General features: G+C 38.4%; 2 protein-coding genes across 2 annotated transcripts in view; both read right to left on the bottom strand.

Moving 5' to 3' along the window:
• The window catches only part of LOC124286169 (thyroid receptor-interacting protein 11-like), a 47,005-nt gene extending 28,676 nt beyond the window's left edge, over positions 1-18,329 (bottom strand). Inside the window, exon 1 of the mRNA XM_046722519.1 lies at positions 18,205-18,329. The gene's annotated coding sequence lies outside the window, so the exon portion shown is untranslated. The remainder of the gene's footprint in view (positions 1-18,204) is intronic.
• Positions 1-23,000, bottom strand: part of LOC124286168 (thyroid receptor-interacting protein 11-like) — a 42,866-nt gene that overhangs the window by 2,198 nt on the left and 17,668 nt on the right. The gene's annotated exons all lie outside the window — the stretch shown is intronic.

Below are 23,000 nucleotides of genomic sequence, written 5' to 3'. Positions count from 1 at the left end.
TACTGGACATTTGTATTTTAAAATGACTCAAGCAGAAATTAGAATCAGAAGATAGAATAATGAATATATTTTGATCAACAAATTTACATCTGTCTGACATAGATTAATATAAATGTATAAAACCTTTCGTGGCCCAAATTACCCACACTACCAACATGGTTTTGACCTACAACTACAATACATGGACTTACTTACCAATCTCTAAAGATTAAACACCTGCAGAAAAACCTACTTAAATAGGACGACCTTATTTCAGAGCACTGACATTATATTTTCAGCCTCAGTGCAATAATAGAGATATGACTGGACATAATATATTTCTCCTAAAGCAGACCTGATAAAATATACCTAATGTATCCCGATCATTGAACAACATATCCCACATTCCCAACGTAACTCTACATAAAGTCAGTCCGGTCTAGACACACATGTAGGAAATGACGTTAAGTCAAGTAAAAATTTACCAGAAATAGTAAGTATGACAAGCTTGTAGCCTGGCACGAGGAGACTGAAGTCTGAGTGGAGCTACATGTACTAGGACACATGGTATGTCATCGAAAACAGAGGCTGTAAACTTTTATGATTTCAGAACGGACAGATGTGGCCACTTATGATTATCAGCAAACATTCACTTGTTTGCCATGTGACCAACACATCGTGTGGCAGACGCGTAAATATGAAACTGTGATCCCACCATGTATGGTAGCAGCAAAAGACTGTATAGTATAGATATTCAATTCCCGGCATAGTGACTGTATTGGGCATCATCTTACAAAGATGGCAGAGAATATCACCATATGTCACAAGGAATAATTTTTCTCACCCACATCATCGATAATATAAAGCCCTTTTTTAATAATCTTGTCAACCAAACTTGAACAACCTGCTACATGTTTTTTCTTGATTTCATATATGTGAGTGAACCTTCAAATTATCATAATACAGACAGCAACACGATAGTGCTGATGCCTATTCATTTTGAGCATTTCTTTATTGAGTTATATATGAATATGTTAACATACAGGTCTATATTATATTTTGTTAAATGTTAAAATTTGTTAAATGGTCTTAATTGGTTAAAATATACTAGCTCACCATAATGCTGGTTGCATGAATATTCTACTCAAGCCTCATACTTCATATTACTTAAATCTACTCTGTCACACTGACAGACTACATAGTGATATGAGACCGCCTCCATGGTGTAGTGGTTAGAGCGTCCGCCCAGAGAGCGGAAGGTCGCGGGTTCGATCCCCGACCGTGCCATACCAAAAGACGTTAAAATATGGTACTTGTTGGTCCCTGCCTGGCGCTCGGCATTAATGGGTACAACAAGGACTGGTCGGCTCGGAGTCAGTATAATGTGTCTGAGTGGGGTATTCATGCTTCACTGCGTCATATGAGCGAAATGTTCTCAAGCATGACGTTAAACCCACTTTCACCTCACCTCACATAGTGATATGAAAGAAATGGATGTTTCGAAAATCAGATACAGTAGGAAAAAATCAGAAACCAAATGACCAAAAATTCCTACACAATTTTACAAACAAATAGATTAAAAAAGTATACCCGGTAACTATCTAAATCATCCCATAAAAAACAACCACCGCTTTTGAATCCATAGTTTGGAATTACATGGCAACAGTTTGTTAAAACAAGCACAATGTTTCTACCTAAATCACTAGGGGTATGGAATCAAAGAATGACTACAAAGCAAAGAACCACAGTGGTTAATACAGTCTGATGGACACATTCAGAGGGAGCATGCCGGATACACCAATAGAACACATCAGCTTCTTTCACTCTTGCCACACACACAATAACATTAGTCATGCGGTATTCAGGACAACCGTTTGATGGAAGTGCGGGAACTGTTCTTTTCAACTCCCACACAATTTAATGCACAGCATGTAGCTTGTATCACATCAATTACTCAGTTTGTACATATGTCGCAGAGTGTCTGTCCTTGTCTTTAATTATACCTTCCACTAGTCATGGCAATTTCCATGAATGTACATTTACTGAATTACATCTATTTTGTTTAAATATTTATCTCTCCTTGCTTAAATTTCAAATTAAAATATTTGTAAAATCTACTTTAAAATTTTTACTTAATTTCCTCATCATGCAAAGGAAGAAGCATTATGTTAGTCTTTAAAGAATACATATTTTTAACAAATATTAATTTTTTTATGACTTTCCTACAATAATGAATATATTTTAATAAATTTCATTCCCCAGACTGATGTAAAAAATGAATGTTATCCCAGCAACCAGCATAGTATTTAAAACTACAAAAATATATTTATTTAACAAGATCAAAACTGTTAAAAAAACATCCATTATTAGAATATACAAACAAATAACATTTTTAATCCACATACCCGACACCTTTAAACCCAATGTGGCCAGACCAACCTGATTAAAACAAGCTGTGTATCCTGAAATACATATTGGCAGCAGTGTGGCAGGTTGTACTGCTCATCAGATTCAGCTCGACGCCACGTGGTGGAGGTTCACAATGACTTGCAGATTAATTCCCACATCAATAATCAATAGCAATATGTCAGTAGATAAGACTAGAACGACAAGCTATACCTGAGCAGGTGACTATCAACCAATTCCAGGTGGTAAGAGAAGGAGAGAGTACACATCCTTGCACATGGCCTCCATACAGTCCAAATAATGTGTATCATTATACCGACTAATCTTCGCCTGATGAAGACTTGAATACCAATCAGGAGACATTAACGCACGACAGCCCATTTGAATGCATGCACACATACTTGAATACTCTCCATATGGCAGAATGCATGGAGTCAGGGCTAGGTGTGAAAGCTTGAGGAAGCCGTGAATGAGACTGTGAATAGCAAGCGTCCTACCCTGACTGAGCAGTTCTTTGTGGCCATGCTTGCCCTGTGATGGTCTCAATCTGACTGGGTGTGTATTATGTCTTCCCTCTTCTCTCCACCCGGCTCCTGAATGGACCAACAACGTAATCTGGGCCAACTGATTTAAACCTCAAGTGTGTTGGTAGAGGGGTAAGAACGGACTTTGCCCGAGAGATAAGTGATTTGGGCGGGAAAATAGCAGACCACATGATCAGTAACCCCAGCCGCACCCTAAACCCTACCACCCTTTCCTCACTGCCAAGTGCACAGACTTTTGGAAGGATTTCTTATGTGTCAACATAAATGATTAATCATCGAGTAAACATTGATTGTATTTGCCAAAGTGACGGCTCCACTCAAAAGAGGGTATTGCGAGACCCGACAGTCCCTATGCTTCCTAGGCCAACAATATGTTGACAGATGAGCTTGTCTAAAGCTTTTCCGTTAGTTCTGCAGATTGTATATCCACACGCACCCCTATCCTTGGTAGGGTCAGGCATGGAGAGTGGGTCTGGCATGAAGTCTGGTTAGACTACCCTTGGTGGATCAGGCATAAGTCAGACTAATAGGGGGAGTCAGGCATTGATGGAGGGCACACTACCCAGGGTGGGTTAGGCTTAAAGTCTAGTCAGGATAATAGGGGAGTCAGGCATTGATGGAGGGCACACTACCCAGGGTGGGTTAGGCTTAAAGTCTAGTCAGGCTAATAGGGGGGAGTCAGGCATTGATGGAGGGCACACCACCCAGGGTGGGTTAGGCTTAAAGTCTAGTCAGGCTAATAGGGGAGTCAGGCATTGATGGAAGGCACACTACCCAGGGTGGGTTAGGCTTAAAGTCTAGTCAGACTAATAGGAGAGTCAGGCATTGATGAGGGCACACTACCCAGGGTGGGTTAGGAATAAAGTCTAGTCAGACTAATCAGAAGGGAGACAGAGGAGGGGCAGGCATGGAGAGTGGGGCACACTACCCAGGGTGGCTCAGGAATAAAGTGTAGACAGACTAAGAGGAGGGTCAGGCATGGAGAGTGGGGCACACTACCCAGGGTGGGTCAGGAATAAAGTGTAGACAGACTAAGAGGAGGGTCAGGCATGGAGAGTGGGGCACACTACCCAGGGTGGGTCAGGAATAAAGTGTAGTCAGACTAAGAAGGGGGTCAGGCATGGAGAGTGGGGCACACTACCCAGGGTGGGTCAGATGGAAGTATATTGTAAGCCCTTCATAGAAGAAATATGTAAGTAACTGAGTGAATGTGGTTTAGTTTTAGTCAGCATAAATAAATATGTTGTTGATGCATATAAAAACCAAAGTGTTTGTCGATATCAAATATATCAACACTACCACTAAAAAGATGACATTTCTGAGGTTTGCCAAGGGTAATTTAATATCCAAAAGCAATCCAATTTTTCCAGTTTGTAAACATTGATAACCAGTTTCTTGAGTGTAACAAGGACAGCTAACCAGAATCAGTGGTGAGTATCTGCGACGTTCTGGTGACCGAAAGACATCACCATAGTCTGCAGAGCAATGTGATGCTTTCTCATTGCTGTGCTGATTTACCCATGCTTGCCACAAAAGGCAACTATGCTTGTCGTAAGAGGCGACTAACGGGATCGGTGGTCAGGCTCGCTGACTTGGTTGACAGATGTCATCGGTTCCCAATTGCGCAGATCGATGCTCATGCTGTTGATCACTGGATTGTCTGGTCCAGACTCGATTATTTACAGACCACCGCCATATTGCTGGAATATTGCTGAGTGCGGCATAAAACTAAACTCACTCACTCACTGTGCTGATTTACACAGTGAGTGAGAGAGTGAGTTAGTATGGTTTTATGTCACTTTCAGCAATATTCAAGCAACATCACGACAGGGGAGACCAGATAATGACATCACACATTGTACCCATCTGTGGAATCAAACTCTTCATCCTGACGAGCGAATGCTTTAAACACAAGGCTAACCTCACTCACTCACTCACTCGACCCGTGAAGATCCGGGGCAGAATAGGTCTTCAGCAACCCATGTGCTTGCCATAAAAAGGCGACTATCTTGTCGTAAGAGGTGACTAACTGGATCGGGTGGTCAGTTTCGCTGACTTGGTTGACACATGTCATCGGTTCCCAATTGCGCAGATCGATGCTAATGCTGTTGATCACTGGATTGTCTGGTCCAGACTCGATTATTTACAGACCACCGCCATATTGCTCGAATATTGCTGAGTGCGGCGTAAAACTAAACTCACTCACTCACTGTGCTGATTTACACAGTGAGTGAGAGAGTGAGTTAGTATGGTTTTATGTCACTTTCAGCAATATTCAAGCAACATCATGACAGGGGAGACCAGATAATGACATCACACATTGTACCCATTTGTGGAATCAAACTCTTCATCCTGACGAGCGAATGCTTTAAACACAAGGCTGTCCCCAGATTTACACAGTGCACATACTTTTTATGTTAACCCCTCTATAAATACAAAACAAACTGAAGTAAATTCTGAATTATGACTTTGGTGAAACCTTAACCATGGGTTGGGTGCTGACAGTCAAAGGATAACCATTGAGAACATTTTGGAAGAGACCATCAATGGATCCTTGAATCCAAGGGACACAACTCTGCACCACTGACAATGGGCATTTGTGTATGAAGAACAAGGTCAAGCAGTGTGACTGACAAAGTAATATGCGACCCCAACAGAATGTTTACTGGAACGGAGGATATAACCAGTTGTTGGTGGTTTGTTGTTTAACGCAGCACTCAGCGATATTCTAGCAATGTACCAGCAGTCTGTAAATAATCAAGTCTGGACCAAACAAGCCAGTGATCAACATCATGAGCACTGATCTACACAAATGGGATACAATGACAAGTGTCCAATAAGTCAGTGAGCCTGAACACCCAATCCCTTTTATGACAAGCATGGTTTGCTGAAGACCAATTCTAACCTGGATCTTTGTGGGTATTATATGACCCAAAACACACGGCAAAGCACTCTAAACAGTGGTTCCAAGAGAAAAACGGACATTGCTCCCATTTCCCAGCTGGCAGCTACAGCCCGAATCTGAATCCCATTGAGAACATTTGGGGAATGATGAAGGAGAATGTCAACCAAAAGGGACTCACCAAACTTGAAGAAATTAAGAGAGGGTAGTGCGATATTGGGACGAGTATCCCCCATGAAACTCTAACCTCTCTGATAGGGAGTATGCCTACCGCATTAGACTGTGCATGGAAAGTGCTTGGGGATCTGATAAAATATTAATTTCATTCCTGCAGAAACCCACAGGGTATGTACAAGTATTGAATACTGAGTAATTTCAGATTTCACTCATTATAATGCTTTTTAGTAACATTCATGGGATTCTCAATAATTATGAACCTAACTGTATATAACAAGTGTGAGTGAATTTATTTTAAAGCAGCTTTGAACAGTACACCTGATATATCACAGTGTACCCGATATATCACAGTGTACCCGATATATCACAGTACACCCGATATATCACAGTACACCCGATATATCACAGTGTACCCGATATATCACAGTACACCCAATATATCACAGTGTACCCGATATATCAGTGTACCCGATATATCACAGTGTACCCGATATATCAGTGTACCCGATATATCACAGTGTACCCAATATATCACAGTACACCCGATATATCACAGTGTACCCGATATATCACAGTACACCCCGATATATCACAGTGTACCCGATATATCACAGTACACCCGATATATCACAGTGTACCCGATATATCACAGTGTACCCAATATATCACAGTACACCCGATATATCACAGTGTACCCGATATATCACAGTGTACCCAATATATCACAGTACACCGATATATCACAGTGTACCCGATATATCACAGTGTACCCGATATATCACAGTACACCCGATATATCACAGTACACCCGATATATCACAGTGTACCCGATATATCACAGTACACCGATATATCACAGTGTACCCGATATATCACAGTACACCCGATATATCACAGTGTACCCGATATATCACAGTGTACCCGATATATCACAGTACACCCGATATATCACAGTACACCCGATATATCACAGTGTTTTGGCTCGATGAGCAAGGAAAGTCCAACATGAAGCATCAACCCCTCACCACATAGCACTCAAGAATTATGCAGACAAAATGAAGAAACATTACTGGGGCCGACTGGTATTCAAATCCATGATCACAGGACCACAGGCTGCAACTCTACACAGTGATTTTCTTCAAATTATTCACCAGGGCCCCTTAATGTCTGGAGATGAAACAGTTTTACTGCCAAAGTACTGTAGGAAAGGAGACAAACAGAATGTCTACTTGAACTAACAGTGTAATATGTCATTGAAACAAAGTAGATAAGACTGAGATTAGAATATGTGCTCACTATACTTTCAGTCTTGTTACAAGAGATGGGACGGTGGGGTACCAAGGGTTAAAACGTTTGCTCGTCATGCCAAAGGGACGGATCTGATTCCCAAATGGATAGAATCTGTGAAGCCCATTTCTGGTGTCCCCCTGCTGTGATATTGCTGAAATATTGCTGAAATATTGCTAAAAGCGGCATAACACTAAACTCACTCACAGACTGTTACAAAACTAACATTTTTAGAAGAGTATTATTCTTACACATTAGAAAAATACATCATCTCTCAGTGCAGAGTAACCACCACCAAACCAAAGAAATGAAAAGACAACTCTGCAAAAACCTGATCAAACCTAAACACTTGTTTCTAGTCTGGTAGGATGACATGCTTACCTACTGAAATCTTTTTCAACCACTTATCCCTCAAAATATCCAGGCAAAAATGTCACAATTCAAGTAATAAACTGACACTAAACATGCTGTGTGACCAGTTTTATCCTTGTTGATAAACACTGGTGCCTTGTCAAGCTTGCACATCGTCATGTCTTAGTCCTTAAAGCAAGCCAAATAACACTTGGGAAGAACAGAATGCAATATGCAAAGAAACTTGCAGCTTGTCACACTGACATGACACAGAACAAGGTGTGGTTTTACCTGCAAACACCTAACCCACAGGTGTGGAGTCAAATTAGGATGGAACACGGATCCGACCGTCCAACTGTCCTTAATATGGTTCTCCATTACCACTAATAGTGTATCTACAATGTCCCGAACACAGTCGACAAAGTACAACACAGTCTGTCATTGTAAAAGTGGTTGTAAAGACCCCTTCTCTGATCTGACAAATTTTCATGGAGAGCAAACAATATCATTATAAAAGAAACTGTGTTTGAGGTTGAATAAACATGAAGATTAAACAAGTATCATCCGAGTCTGGTATGGCCTGTGACATCGGGGACACAGGGATGTGAGGACGACTTTGATAACACTGCCTCAGCCCTGACGTACAGCCATCATAGGTTCACACATATTCACTTGATGTTAACGGAACAGCAATACAAACATCATCGATAATGATTACTGTGTACATAATTTCTTGATAAAAAATGCACTACTCAACTTCACATAGGATTATTCAGATATAATTAAACATATATTTGACATATTTCTAGAATCAGTTTGAGTATTTATGGAATGTGTAACTGTGTACACATGTACTTGATAAAAATATACACTACTCAACTTTACATAGGATTATTTAGATATAATTAAACATATGATTGCAATATTAATAGAATCAGATTTGTGTATTATGGAAAGGTATAAGAATCCCTTTTGAAACATATGGTAGATTATACAACACTTGTTGAATGGCAAGACTCTGGATATTATAGGTTAGGCTGAGATATATTACCATGACTGAATCAGGAACATTAAAAGCTATTCTTTCTGCTATTTAGACTACTTTGAAATCTAGTCTTTTCAGTTATCAATGAATAACAAATATTGAATATATGAATAATATGTATTGCAATACTCTGCAGCCATTATATCAATCTTGAAACAAAAGGAAGTTCACTTTCAGAACGTTTTTGACATACTTGTACTTTTCAGTTGAGCAAAATAAGTGAAAAAACATAATCATGGAAAATGGCAGGCATTAATGAAATTATGATTTTCGATGTATTTTCACTACTGAATTTTCTCTTCCATGTGTTAGTGTCTTTCTCTTTATTTGTTGTAAAATATTTTAAAATATATTATACATCATATGCATTTAATACAATACAGTCAACAGAGTTAACAAGCAACAAAAACCAAATTCACATTCAACATTCAAAGATAAATTAGGTAGATGCTATTTTTTCTATCAGGGATTCCTGGTAAAATATCCTTAAGATAACCGAGCGGTGGGGTAGCCTAATGGTTAAAGCGTCTACTCGTCACGCTGAAGACCCGGGTTTGATTCCAGACATGGGTACAATGTGTGATGCCCTTTTCTGGTGTTGACTGCCATGATATTGCTGGAATATGGCTAAAAGCAGCATAAAACCAAACTCCCTCACTCCTAAGGATAACATTAGTAACATACTAAATATCTACTAATTCTACACCAGCTGACAGAACAATGCATGGACAAATGATAATCAATGTGTTGTAAACTGCTTTCAGAACCTTGTCCCAGCATAAATAAACATTCAGTATAGGTGATCTTATGGATTGAACAGTGAAAACATGTTAAGCAAAAATATACAGAAGTTGGTCGTGAACAGATTTTCTCAGTCGATACCCAGCTGTCACTGAATACCAATGTGAAATATTAATTATTGACAACACATTTAAAGGCCCACACAAAATGCAGCTCAACTCTCCAGTGTCGCTTGATCCTAACATACTCCATTATGTGCTTTCATCTGGTCATGTTCATACATAACACTCAGTCACAGAGTGAGTGAGTATGGTTTTACCACGCTTTTAGTAATATTCCAGCAATATCATGGGGACACCAGAAATGGGCTTCACACATAGTACCCATGTGGGGAATCGAAACTAGGCCTTCAGTGTGATGAGTGAACGCTTTAACCATTAGGCTACCCCACCACTGACTGACTGAGTTTGGCTGTATGCCGCTTTTAGCAATATTCCAGCAACATCACGGCGGGGGACACCATAAATGGGCTTCACACATTGTACCCATGTGGGGATTCAAACCCGGGTCTTCGCCGTGACAAGCCAACGCTTTAATCACTAGGCTACCCCACCGCCCCGGCTACCTCACCAACGAGTAGTGGTGAGTAGTGCCATTCCACCTCAGTGACATTTCTAACATTGATTCCAGTACAAAATGTAAAATATTCCCCAAAGTTAAATTTAGTAATGAGATTTTCATCAAAACAAAATTTGGCATGAGAACTTTTATGTAACAATTCAAGACATTTTTTACTATAGGTATTTGGAGGCAGTAAAATTAAGTAAAACAGAGATTTATCACAGAGCAAAATAATGACGTCACACATCGTAGTTCACATGATTCAGAATTTCAACATGGGATTTGGCGAGTTTTGAAGTTTGAGTTTCGTCTGATTACATCACACTTTTTAGGGTTCTTACAGATGAAGTTGACATAAGACAGTTCTAATTATGACATCTTTACTCAGCAACACCATAAAAGCTAAAACAAGATAAAAAATACAAGGAAAATAGTGACAGTTCACTTCTTTTGGTTTATTGTGTTGCTCCATAATACTGTGCTCAGTTTTCATAGTTAGTGAGTGAGTTTAGTTTTACAATGCACTCAGCAATATTCCAGCTATATGGGGGTCGTCTGTAAATAATTCAGTCTGGACCAGACAATCCAAGGATCAACAGCATGAGCATCGATCTATGCAATTGGGATACGATGACATGTTGCTAATCAATACTAGATTGTTTTAATTTTTAATTTAAAACCGAGTTGACGCAAAAAATAAAAATCAGATTTTTTACAATTAATTGCGACTATTGAAACAATTGATACATACACTATCAACAATCACATAACGGTACATTTCCATATTCCTATCATATTGTACAATCTTAGTGCCAGCAACTTAAATACACCGATAGTTTGATAACACAGAACACTCCAAGCTAAAATACATCTCGAAAAAACCATATCAAATATGAATATTTATTGTTCCTAAACTTACCTAACAGGTTTAAGACAAGACATTCATGATGACTGAACATAAAACCTGTTAAATAGAACAGAGATATTTCTGAACTTGTTACTCACCGTGTAAGATGGACACCTTATCACCGAATGTTTTGGTTGCCCCGGAGATCAGTTTGTGGGATATCAATACAAGTCATTTCTCTGTGTGTAGAAACTTGCCATGGGAACACCTTTGCTTGTTTGGGCAAATAAATCATCTGTCTACTTGAAACCTTTCAGTTCAACTCTCAGTGACTGAGCTGAATCTATTTCCCATGGAAACTACTTAGTAATAAATAGCAATTGAGTTCCCAAACATCAGACAGACTGTTTCTAAGTTGTAATAATTTCTTTCGTCCTTTTTTTATCAGAACTAGGTAACAAGACTTTTATTTATCTGTCCATTTTGTAGGGATACTGATTTTCCAACAGCTGCCTGGACAATTTTAGGATAACATAAAATATGCTAAACAGAGAAAAATTTACATTTATTAGGATGTTAATTAGGGCTGTGCAATATAACCGGTTCAGACATGAAAACGATACGTATTGCGATACGCTGATCGAAAACCGGTATTTTGACATGCATTCGGAAAACTTCTGACACTCGGAAATCTTCGGATATTTCCGTTTTTTGAATTGTTCTTTTCCCTCTTCATTAGTGCCAAATGTTACTTGCATTTTTATTTTGTCATGATTCAAAGTTTTTAGTAAAGGTAAATCAATCATAGTGATTTTGTTGTGTTTTTGCTTTATAATCAAGCATTAACTCGATTATAAATAGTTTTTGTTAAAAAAATAATTCTTGCAATATATTGCAATACATATCGCAATATATGCTTCCGCATTGCAATATATCGCAATATGAAAATTCTCTGCAATACCCACCCCTAATGTTAATGAAAATCACACATCATCCTCCTACATAAATATTTCAAATTCCCTTGAATGAAAATACCTTTGTAGTTCTACCATACAGTATCGTCCACCTTCATAGAAAAAACACATTCCTTTAAATTTGTCACTTGTAAAACACTGAAACACATTTTGCCCTCTTGATAAGGTATGCAATATTCTGTCCATGAATATCTAATGCAGAAATACTTGGCAAGTTTTTCAGCTGCAAATTTTCATAATTTTTCCAGGTGGTTTTCGGGACTTGCCACAACAGTTGACAACTCTATGTATGAATGATTCCCCAGTACTATTGGTGTCAGTCATTGAATTCTGTGATCACCTCAGTGTAATTTTCTATATGTCATTAAAATGAACTGCTCCCCATATAATGTATTTGACTCGTTTTCACTACTTCTGTTAAATTTTCACAGCAATCAATTTGTGCTGCTTTCTAAGAAACATCAAACAAATATAATCTGGTTTGCTGAAAATGTACCACTCTTTCAAGCCTTATTACGAAGAAGTGATGAGTTTAATTAATTCAATTCCGTAAACATAACAGGTATGATTAGGTATTGCCAAACAATTATTTTACAGTCATCATATTAACATTTTAACATATTTACAAGTTGTGTTCACGTTTTCTTGTCATAATTTCACCTTCATTTTGCCTCCGGAATCTGAGAGCTTCAATATTGAAGAGATGGACTGCCCGATTCAGTATATTGAATTTCTTTCAACTATCGACCCGTGAAGGTCCGTGTTAGAATATTGATCTTCAGTAACCCATGCTGGTCGTACTAATGGGATCGGGTGGTCAGGCTCGCGGACTTGGTTGACACATGTCATTAGTTCCCAATTGCGCAGATCGATGCTCATGCTGTTGATCACTGGATTGTCTGGCCCAGACTCGATTATTTACAGACCTCTGCCATATAGCTGGAATATTGCTGAGTGTGGCGTAAAACGGAACTCACTCACTCACTCTTTCAACTATCCTTGAAAATAGTTCCAACTAAACTCTACAATACAGCTTTGTCTAGACTCAAAGTTTAACCTAGATGATAACAGTTCAGACATACTTTATTATATAGTTTCAATTAGACACTAATATATGTATATAGTGTCTAAAACAAACACATCCTTAAACCATGTCCTTCAAAATCAATCACATAATCTCAAAGAGGATGTTTAAATGCAAAGCAATTGCTTAAACTAAAAAAAATTGAATTAAATGCATGTTTTCCGGAGCCAGCCTTTTACAAATATTGACAGAGGGAAATAGGTATCCTACATACAATATAAGATATTGTGTAGCTGATTGTGTGTCCGACAGTCCTGCAAACACAGCGGTCTGGTTCTGTAGGTGACATAAACACCGATAGTCCAAGGTTGTAAAAGTATAGCCCAAGTTTTGAAGTACCGGTATAGCAGTGGATACATCCAATCCAAGGGAATAAGAAAGTAAAACACTGCAAGATTTAGATTCCCGATAATTCAAGAACAGATACAGCAACTACACATTTTAACTCATAAGCTAAATAATGTGTTGCATGAGAGAATTTTATGGATGTCAACTTCTTTGTTATGAGGAACATGTTTCAGGGTGTATCTTTACTCCTTCATCAGGTGAATGAATGCTATGAGGCACAGTGCCTTCCAGGTTTGGAAGACTGACTGACTGACTGAGTTTAGTTTTACGCCGCTTTTAGCAATATTCCAGCAATATCACGGCGGGGGGCACCAGAAATGGGCTTAACACATTGTGCCCATGTGGGGAATCGAACCCAGGTCTTCGGAGTGACGAGCCAACGCTTTAACCACTAGGCTACCCCACCGCCCCAGGTTTGGAAGAGAAATTGTATGATTATTTAACATTGTAATCAGAAAATGCAGCAGTTTAAAACATAAAATGTCATTAGTATTTACAATAATCTGATCTTTGACGAACACATGATGCTCCTTGACAAGTCACCTAAAGCACGTCAATGTCCTTGTGCAGAGTTATGTCCCTTGTGCATGCCAGAAGCCTATAACTGTTGGTTTGAATCCCAGTTGGGTATGCTTATGTCCTGGGTTTGTCAGCACCACAGCCATGCCCCATGGTTTTATGAAAGTGGTAAACACCTTACGCCTACATCACTTCAGCCTTTCCTTCGACATCAGGATGACACGTTGGGATGTACTGCTAACTGAATATTCTTCAAAGCAGTATTAAACCAAACTCACTCACTCCTTAACATGACATTAAGATGGAAGAATCGACTAAGAAATTTGCAGAAAGGTTTGATATTTTAGCAGTTATGAAACATGTCCTAAGTGACTCACCAATCAAATTAGCTCTGAATGGTTAAAGGCACAATGTCACACATTTTTGACAATATTTTGGTCTATATTATATATATTGGGGGCAAATGCACTCACTTAAGCTTCCTATTGATGCAATAAAAGACTTACTATCCCTTACGACTTGCCTGAAATCAATAATTGAAACTTCGAGGTGAACAGCTTCCAAACAGATAACACTTGCCATATATGGAATGTAAACGATTGCTCCGTACATCGAACACTGTCTCATCGCGGTGCTGTCAGTGTTTGCCGAACTGGTTTCAATCACAAGTTGTGCGTAGGATATTCGTAAAGAGTGCTCCAAAAGACATTACTCTATGGGGTTCGCTTTAAATAATGTTCGGCCGGTAGTGGGCACGAGGGTCGATTTTATGCAACTTTGCATTAATCCATTCGAACTTTTAATTTAATATTGTAATCTAAATAAGTAATTTTTTAAGGATAAATTATATGGTAGCTTCTCTGAGGGCTGATAGTTAGTATTATTGACAGAAATGCATTATGTATTTTTTTTAGAAGTGTGGTGTGATATTGTGCCTTAAAGTAAAGAATAACTCTAAATTTTAGATTGTGTCTGAACAGTTTGGCTTGTCATGCTTGAAAATGGTGTACATATCTATATCAAAACGTGGCTATTGTACAATAAAGAAGCTGATCATCCATTAAGACTTGCCATTCCTATTCCTCAGCAATGTTGTATATTAATTGTATGTCCACTTCTCTCTGCAATGGAGTTCCATCCCAACCAGACCAACATGAATTTCCTTATCAAACAATGTGTAGTATACATCACTGTAGACATGCCCAAATACCCTCTATTACTGCATAAAGAAATTCCCACACACTGAGATCATGAGTGTTAAACTACATGTTAATTAGTCTTCAGGTAATCAGGCTAATTGTCTCAACATCCTGCATGAAGTGGACATTTCACTGAAAGATTCCACCTGACTCAGATGGGTCCCATGGCAAACATTCAGCCATGACATGGTCATGTTGACATTAAACATTAGCCTCATGGTTAATAACAAGATTAAGTTGGCTAAAGTTTAGATGAAATTAAGTAGACCTGACCCCACAGACCTTGTACACACTTTCATGTTTGACTTCTCAGGTGCCATGATTCAGAAAATGACCCTCACTCTTCCTATATCATCTGCTGAACTGACCTCAGTTTGATTTACAGAGGATGAACGAATGTCTTTCTTGTTTTATGGATGAATGTGCAGCATTTATTTAAAAAACAAAAAATGAAAACTTAGGCTAACTGCCAGTTACAATATTTAACTCCCCTAACTGACTGTAGTATTGCTTTAACAGTTGACATGAGAAAAGGACAAGTATTAAATAAACCAATGTTTTCCAGGCAGAAGCCCTCATCAAATATGCATTGAACTGTATTGGTATGCTTTTGCAAATGACCATTCTTTAAATCTTTTAAACAAAAAGATGTTAATTAAGCCATTTTGTTTAAAAAAGGAAATAATAAAAACCTTAAAATTTGTTGTTTTTGCATGTCCAAACACAAGATTCTGCCATGTAAAACACAAAATTATACTGGTCAGATAAACTAGATAGACAAAGTATTCATAAGAAAAAAAATCATCCGTCAAGACTTCACAGCTTAACAATAGTCAATTGCTTAACTTCTTTTGAGTAGCATAACAGTTGGGTGTAACTCACTTCATGATTACATTTCACAATGAACAATCCATTGACAATATTCCCCTATAATACAGCTATATAATATAATTCCAGTTACAATACTATATTAACTGAAGTAAATGTCTTGAAGTACACACTCAATATGTTGAGTTTCTTCACCAGTGCTGGGTATTGTGCAATGCAGATTAGATCTATGCACATGACTACCGAATACTGGCGGGTGTTAACGTAAGAGGGTGCAATGGGTACAAGCAGCTTGAGTGTTGGGTTGTGTCCAGACCACACCTGCACTAGGGGTAAAGAGGGTGAGGCGGGAAGGGCTAGGGGTTACTGACTATAGATAGGGGTGAGAGGCAATGAGGATAAGATAGGAATTGCATATAGCAAGGGGACAGGGTTGTAGGGTTAATGGTATTGGGTTGGGTGGGCAGGGATGACCTATGCCACTTGGTTGATCATACCTACATATGGGTTAGGATTAGGGTTGAGGTGTTGGGTTGCATAGGGTTTGGCTGGGCAGGGATAAGGTGTAAAGTTGGAACGGGTGACCTCTACGACTTAGATAAATGTATATGATCATAACCAGACATGGGTTAGGGTGAGATGTTGGGGTGTTGGGTTGCATAGGGTTTGGCTAGGCAGGGATAAGGTGTAAAGTTGCAACGGGTGACCTCTACGACTTAGATAAATGTATATGATCATAACCAGACATGGGTTAGGGTTTAGGGGTGAAGAGAAAATTGATGATATTAAAATGTAAAAATACACTTTCATAAAGTGATGATAAAAACACAAGTACTGCCTAGTACCAGCTTGCGACATGGTGTCCTTTCATGGGGACTAAGTATAGCCAAACACCAGCCTGGCTTCTGCCAAATCCAGTTTTACGATAATCACATATATCACTTATTACAATGTCTAAAAACTGGACTAACTGTGGAGCACAATGTCCCTTTAAAATTTTGATTTCCAACACATAAAAACAAAACCAATTCAAGTGAATTAATTGCACTCAGTTAAAAAAATTCAGTGGAAATAATATTTTCCCAATAGTCATTCTGTTAGCAACTGATATCTCAGCACCTAAAACCGTGGTGAAGTTTGCAAAGCACACTCAGAAAAGGCAATCAGAGGCTTCTAGTTCCTGGAGATATTGGTGTTTCCATGATTAAGTTTGAATCGATACACATGGGCCATAACCGCTGTAGTGCACATCCTGTTCACGAAGAAGCGTCCCGCAGCGGCCATACTGACCTGCCCGTCAAGGTAGAAACGAGACGCAGAGCCAGGTGTGGGTTTATCAACGGTATTACTCACACTCCAACTCGTCATAAATATCAGGTGATTGGTAACTCAGCAGAAACAAGCTGGCACTTCGGGTAGAGTGACCTCCCACATCATGGGCCTCAGTCAGGTAGAAGTGCCAGGTGAGATGACTGATAAGCATGGCAGGAGATCTACCCATTCAACATCCAAACATCCAACACTGGGAGCTGTCTTGTTTTTTTGTTCAATAGTATAAAGCTGTCAGGTGCAATTTTGTTTTTCAAAGAAAAATTAAACTGATTAACACAAATTTGACTCTGACTTTTACTGAATTTTCTGCATGGTAAATATGAAAAAATGAATATTACTGGAAACTGTTCAAATGTCATAATTAATAAACATATATATTCGTATGGAAATAATATATAAACTTCCTTCATAATAGGGCAGTGTGGTAGCCTTGTGGTTAAAGTGTTCGCTCGTCATGCGAAGACCCACGTTTGATTCCCCACATGAGCACAATGTGTGAAGCCCATTTCTGGTGTCCCCTGCCGTGATATTGCTGGATTATTGCTAAAATCTCACTCACTCATCATAACCGTCAGGTGAAGAATGATAATGGGATTCTCTATCCATGCACAATCACAAGAGTGCTAAATATATTGTCTTACCTGGGCCTAAGCATGTCAAAACATATAAGTGTACATAGTATTAATAACAAATAATAACTTTCTAGGGAGAAACTTAACAAACTACAAAGGTATATCTTTCAACCAACTCATGATTAAATGGCTCATTAACTCTTAACATACAAACTGAATCTCATAAACACCCCAAACAGGAAGGGATTTTCTGAGGAAATAAGTGTATTATCAAAGCAAAGAACCTTGAAAAACACTTGTTTCTTCTGGTTAACAAACAGATATTACATACCGGTACTCAGGCTGGTTTCCTGGAATCTGAACAACTACACCATTCAAAGTCACACTCATTGGGAAACTGGTTACCTGCTTTCAACCGGATTAAACAGAACGTGTGATATCCATTACCTCTTTTGAATTTGAAAGTGTCTAAATTTCATCCTCATAAGCATTTTCACAAGCACAATGAGTGAAACTTCACCAGCATAACTGGAAACATATTCCTACAACGACACATGCACTTAGAACGAGAAATGACGTATTGTTACAAGAAATAAGTCATGCTTAGCAAACTGATCTTCTGTTACATTTAACCACTGATGTTTCAGGACAATATGACCTTCATAACTTCCTTGTAGTGACAACACTAGCATACACATGTCATACTGACACAGGTGTCACTGTTAGGGTTAACAAAAACCACGCTGGATAGATTTCTGCACCTGTTCACATGACCACTCATTGTGAATAGACGGATGAGAAAAACTGAATTGCAGAATTATCCTGAATGCTTGAATTACTTATTATCCTCACGTAACACAGTATCTCCCAAGATGTTGAACCAATAGAGTATTCTTCTTGACTGTCAGAGCATGGCTACGGTTGTAGCAGTCAGTATTTCCGTGGAAAAAACCAAAAAGCATTGAGCAACCCTGTTTTGTCTCAACTTCTCAGTGTAATAGGTAACATTACGAATCACAAATCGGTATTTTGTATCAATGCTGATTCTTTTCATGTTAGTGTAGGGAGATAATATCTACTGCCTCAGTGTCTATAATCATTTTGTATGGGTTGATTAATACTTAACACTTCATCTAGGGGCGGTGGGATAGTGTAGTGGTTAAAGTGTTGGCTCATCATGACGAAGACCCAGGTTCAATTCCCAACATGGGTACAATGTGTGAAGCCCATTTCTGGTGTCCCCTGCCATGATATTGCCGGATGACTGCTAAAAGCTGCGTAAAACCTAACTCACTCACTAACACTGCACCAACATCTTGACTTATGTGAAGGGTTAACAATGTTGACTACATTGTCAGAATTGTGTCACTTATATGTGAGGATGAATAATGCCAAACTCCACTGTTGTCATTTATATTTGGGGGTTGAATAAAAATTAATAGTACATCAGCATTCATTGCTATTTATTGTTTGGGTTGAATAACAATAGTACTTCAGCTATTTATTGTTATTTATACTTGGGCTTCAATAATACCTAACTACATTGATATCTGTTGTCATGTATCTCTGAGGTTAAATATAGCTTAATAGTGCATCACACACTTACAGGCATTTACATAGAAATTGGAAAATGTGTTAGGGCTGAAACATACATAAACCTGCATCAACATCTGTTGTAACTCATAGCTCAGGGTTTGACAAAGTTTAATAGTGCAGCTACATTTATGGTTGTGCATAACTGCTTTTCAAGTAACATATAAGATAATCCACAAATGTTTCTCAAGGAATCACAACAAAAAATTAAGGCAGGTTGGACAACAGGAATTACAACAATGTGGGCTGATATGTGTATTCAAGACAAAATATGTTTACAAGCCATTCAAACTCCACTTCCTCTACACATGAAGTATATGGGACATGAAGTTAAATGAAATCATATTTTTTAAATTTCTTTGCATTTCCTATTTAAAATTCAACAGGTGCGTCAGGGCTACTCTGACTGACTACAGCAAGTGTCTCTGAAGACAGCTGCACTGACAGCAGCAAATGCAGTCCTCAATGGCCTGCGTTGCGTCTTAAGCACATTGTCAGTCAGGGAGAACTAGTGAAGATCAAGGTCTATTTGTTAAACTAGGAAAATATTGATACCCCAAATTATTTTTTTGTTTTGCTTACATTACAACTCATTTTTGGTCCTGTAGGTCAGTATGAATAAATATGTTAAATGTGAATGAAACTTGAACTCACAAAATTTCCTATTTATTTACTTGAGGAGAATTTGAGGAGTTTTGAGGAGTTTTCCTTCTGACATATTTCTTACTCCCTATTGTAGTTACTATCATTACTCCTTATTTCAATAATTCAGCTAATTATCTTCTGTATACTTGCAAGAGTTGCAATTCAATCAGACAGAACTAAACCTAGTCCTTATCTTCAGAAAAAAAAATGTGCATTATGTCAGAGAAAATCATTAATGAATCAACCTGTGAAGATCCAGGTTAGAATTGTTCTTCAGTAACCCATGCTTGTCGTAAGAGGCGACTAACATGATCGGGTGGTCAGGCTCGCTGACTTGGTTGACACATGTCACTGTATCCCAATTGCGAAGATCGATGCTAATGATGTCGATCACTGGATTGTCTGGTCCAGACTCGATTATTTACAGACCGCCTCCATATTGCTGAGTGTGGCGTTAAACATTTAAAACAACCAATCCACCATCAATGAATCAGCAGCCACCCAACTGACAGTAATAATATACGCACATGTACTCTACACGTGATTATCTCACCGGATGTTGATTACACATCATGCAGGTTCTCGTCTTTGTGTGGATTGATAACTTTGCTCTTTATCTGTACTCAGACACTTGTTATTGTATGCCTAGATACGGTATTATACACATGGTTGGTGGTGAAAGGCAACAATGTGACAGATACTGGTGTATTATGGTGTATTGCACTTTTATCACAGAAGTCCTCCAGATAACACTTCATTATGTAGTGAGTCCCAATCCACAAAGTGTTCGTAACATTAGGGCCTATCGTAACTACATAGTTTATCACAAGCTTATGACTGTTGTAGTGTTACTAAAAGAGTGAGTGAGTGAGTGAGTGAGTGAGTGAGGTTAGCCTTGTGTTTAAAGCATTCGCTCGTCAGGATGAAGAGTTTGAATCCACATATGGGTACAATGTGTGATGTCATTATCTGGTCTCCCCTGTCATGATGTTGCCTGAATATTGCTGAAAGCGACATAAAACCATACTTACTCACTCACTGTGTCAATCAGCACAGTGAGTGAGTGAGTTTAGTTTTACGCCACACTCAGCAATATTCCAGCTATATGGCAGCGATCTGTAAATAATTGGGTCTGAACCAGACAATCCAGTGATCAACAGCATAAGCATCGATCTGCGCAATTGGGAACCGATGACATCTGTCAACCAAGTCAGCGAGCCTGACCACCAGATCCTGTTAGTCACCTCTTACGACAAGCATGGGTTACTGAAGGTTCATTCTAACCCTGACCTTCACAGGTGTTACTATAAGAATGGAATAGTACTATACATAAGTTTTCAAACCAATAAGTACCACACTATTCTTCACTGGAATTGATGAGTTCTGGTATGATATTGTGTTGCCATCATAAAAAGACCTTGTTTCATACATTGGGATCTTTGGTGCAGTGTTAGCCAATGGCAATGTAGGATTTTGAAGAAACCCACTTGCCATTGACACAAAATGACGTTTTCTTGTTAAAGTGGAATGTAATGTTTGATGATATTGTGCTGTTATTATTCTAAGACCATGTCTTGTGCATTTGGTTTTGGGGCCAGTATTTGCCAAATTAGAGGAAATCCATTAGCAGATGACACAAATTGATGCATTCCCATTTAAGTGAAATGTAATACTCAATACAGTAATCTAAAGCTGGACAATATTTTGAGAATGTTTTTGAGAATAAACAGACATAAAACAGCAACAATTAATCATGAGAACACATCGTATTGTTTGCCTGCATATTTGAAACAGCTGTACTTAATTATCCATTCATATTTGACAAGCTTTCATCCGGACAGTAAACCCACAGCATCTCTCTTTAGCACTGTCAAGGTATTGGCATAATTAAAGTTATTCATGGCGATCACAACCACTTTCAAATTTCTTCATGTCCATACTGGCTTTACTAGCTCACAACACCAAGCGACTTCTCCAGATACCTGCACAGACATCTGCCCATCCTAGTCCTCAATGGCCTGTTCTACTTGTCTACCACACTGTCAGTCAGGATGACTAGTTAAGAACACCTAGCGAGCCTAAGTCTCCATCATATGACCTGTGTCAATATTTGTTGTCGTCAAAAGGAGAAAGCATTCCTCACAAAACTGCTTACTTCTATACGCTGCTCATTTGGTGAACTTGACTCAAGACGTCTGCTTCTTTCCCAATAGAGAAATTCAAATTCTAGTCTCATGTCTGCTGTAGATGACGCATGAAAGGAGGTGCTGTTTCAAGGGTTGACTGACAATACTATAGGAAGTGGAACAGACTGTTGGACTTGTAAATGAAACCATGAACACATTGTCTACACATAAACAGTTCAACTGTGTCAGAAACTGACATTATACAGTGTTCCGTATTTTATGCAAAGGCTAAATTGTTTAACTGCCATTATACTGCTGAGTAGATGAAGTATAGAAAATCATTAAGAACATGCTGAATCAAAACTATTTTGGTTGTTTGTTAAAATGCCGTCTACAAATCTGCTTTCAAATTTTATTAGTTATGTGTATTGACTTCAAGCAAGAAAGCTACCTCCTGCACAGTTCTCCCCTCTGTGGGGACAATCTTCTTCCAACAGAGGAATATTTGTAATTGGTTATTTATTTCCCTATAAATTCTTTCCATGGGAAGTAATATCCTAGGTTAAAACATTCCAGAGCAACATTTTTTCAAGGATATTATTTCCACAGGCAGTTTATTGAACATTTTCTATGAATATTCTTTCCTCTTTCTTTCCTTTAATTCCAAAACATTAATTGGTGACATATTTCTTCCTTCTACAAAGCAGGAACATTTTCTATTAATATTTTTTCCTCTGGAAACTATTTAATCCCAAAACAATATTTGATTACATATTTCTTTCTTTCTACAAAGCATTTGTTGCATCAACTGTAAATTTGACCCCATAGCAACATTACATCCAATGCAGTCCATTCTATCCAAAATATTATATATTCTTC

The sequence above is a fragment of the Haliotis rubra genome, unplaced genomic scaffold, assembly GCF_003918875.1.
Source record: "Haliotis rubra isolate DU_JTF1 unplaced genomic scaffold, ASM391887v1 Scf377, whole genome shotgun sequence".
Classification (NCBI taxonomy): domain Eukaryota; kingdom Metazoa; phylum Mollusca; class Gastropoda; order Lepetellida; family Haliotidae; genus Haliotis; species Haliotis rubra.
Note: the sequence above shows the minus strand (reverse complement) of the source record. Positions and strands in the feature narration are given on the sequence as shown.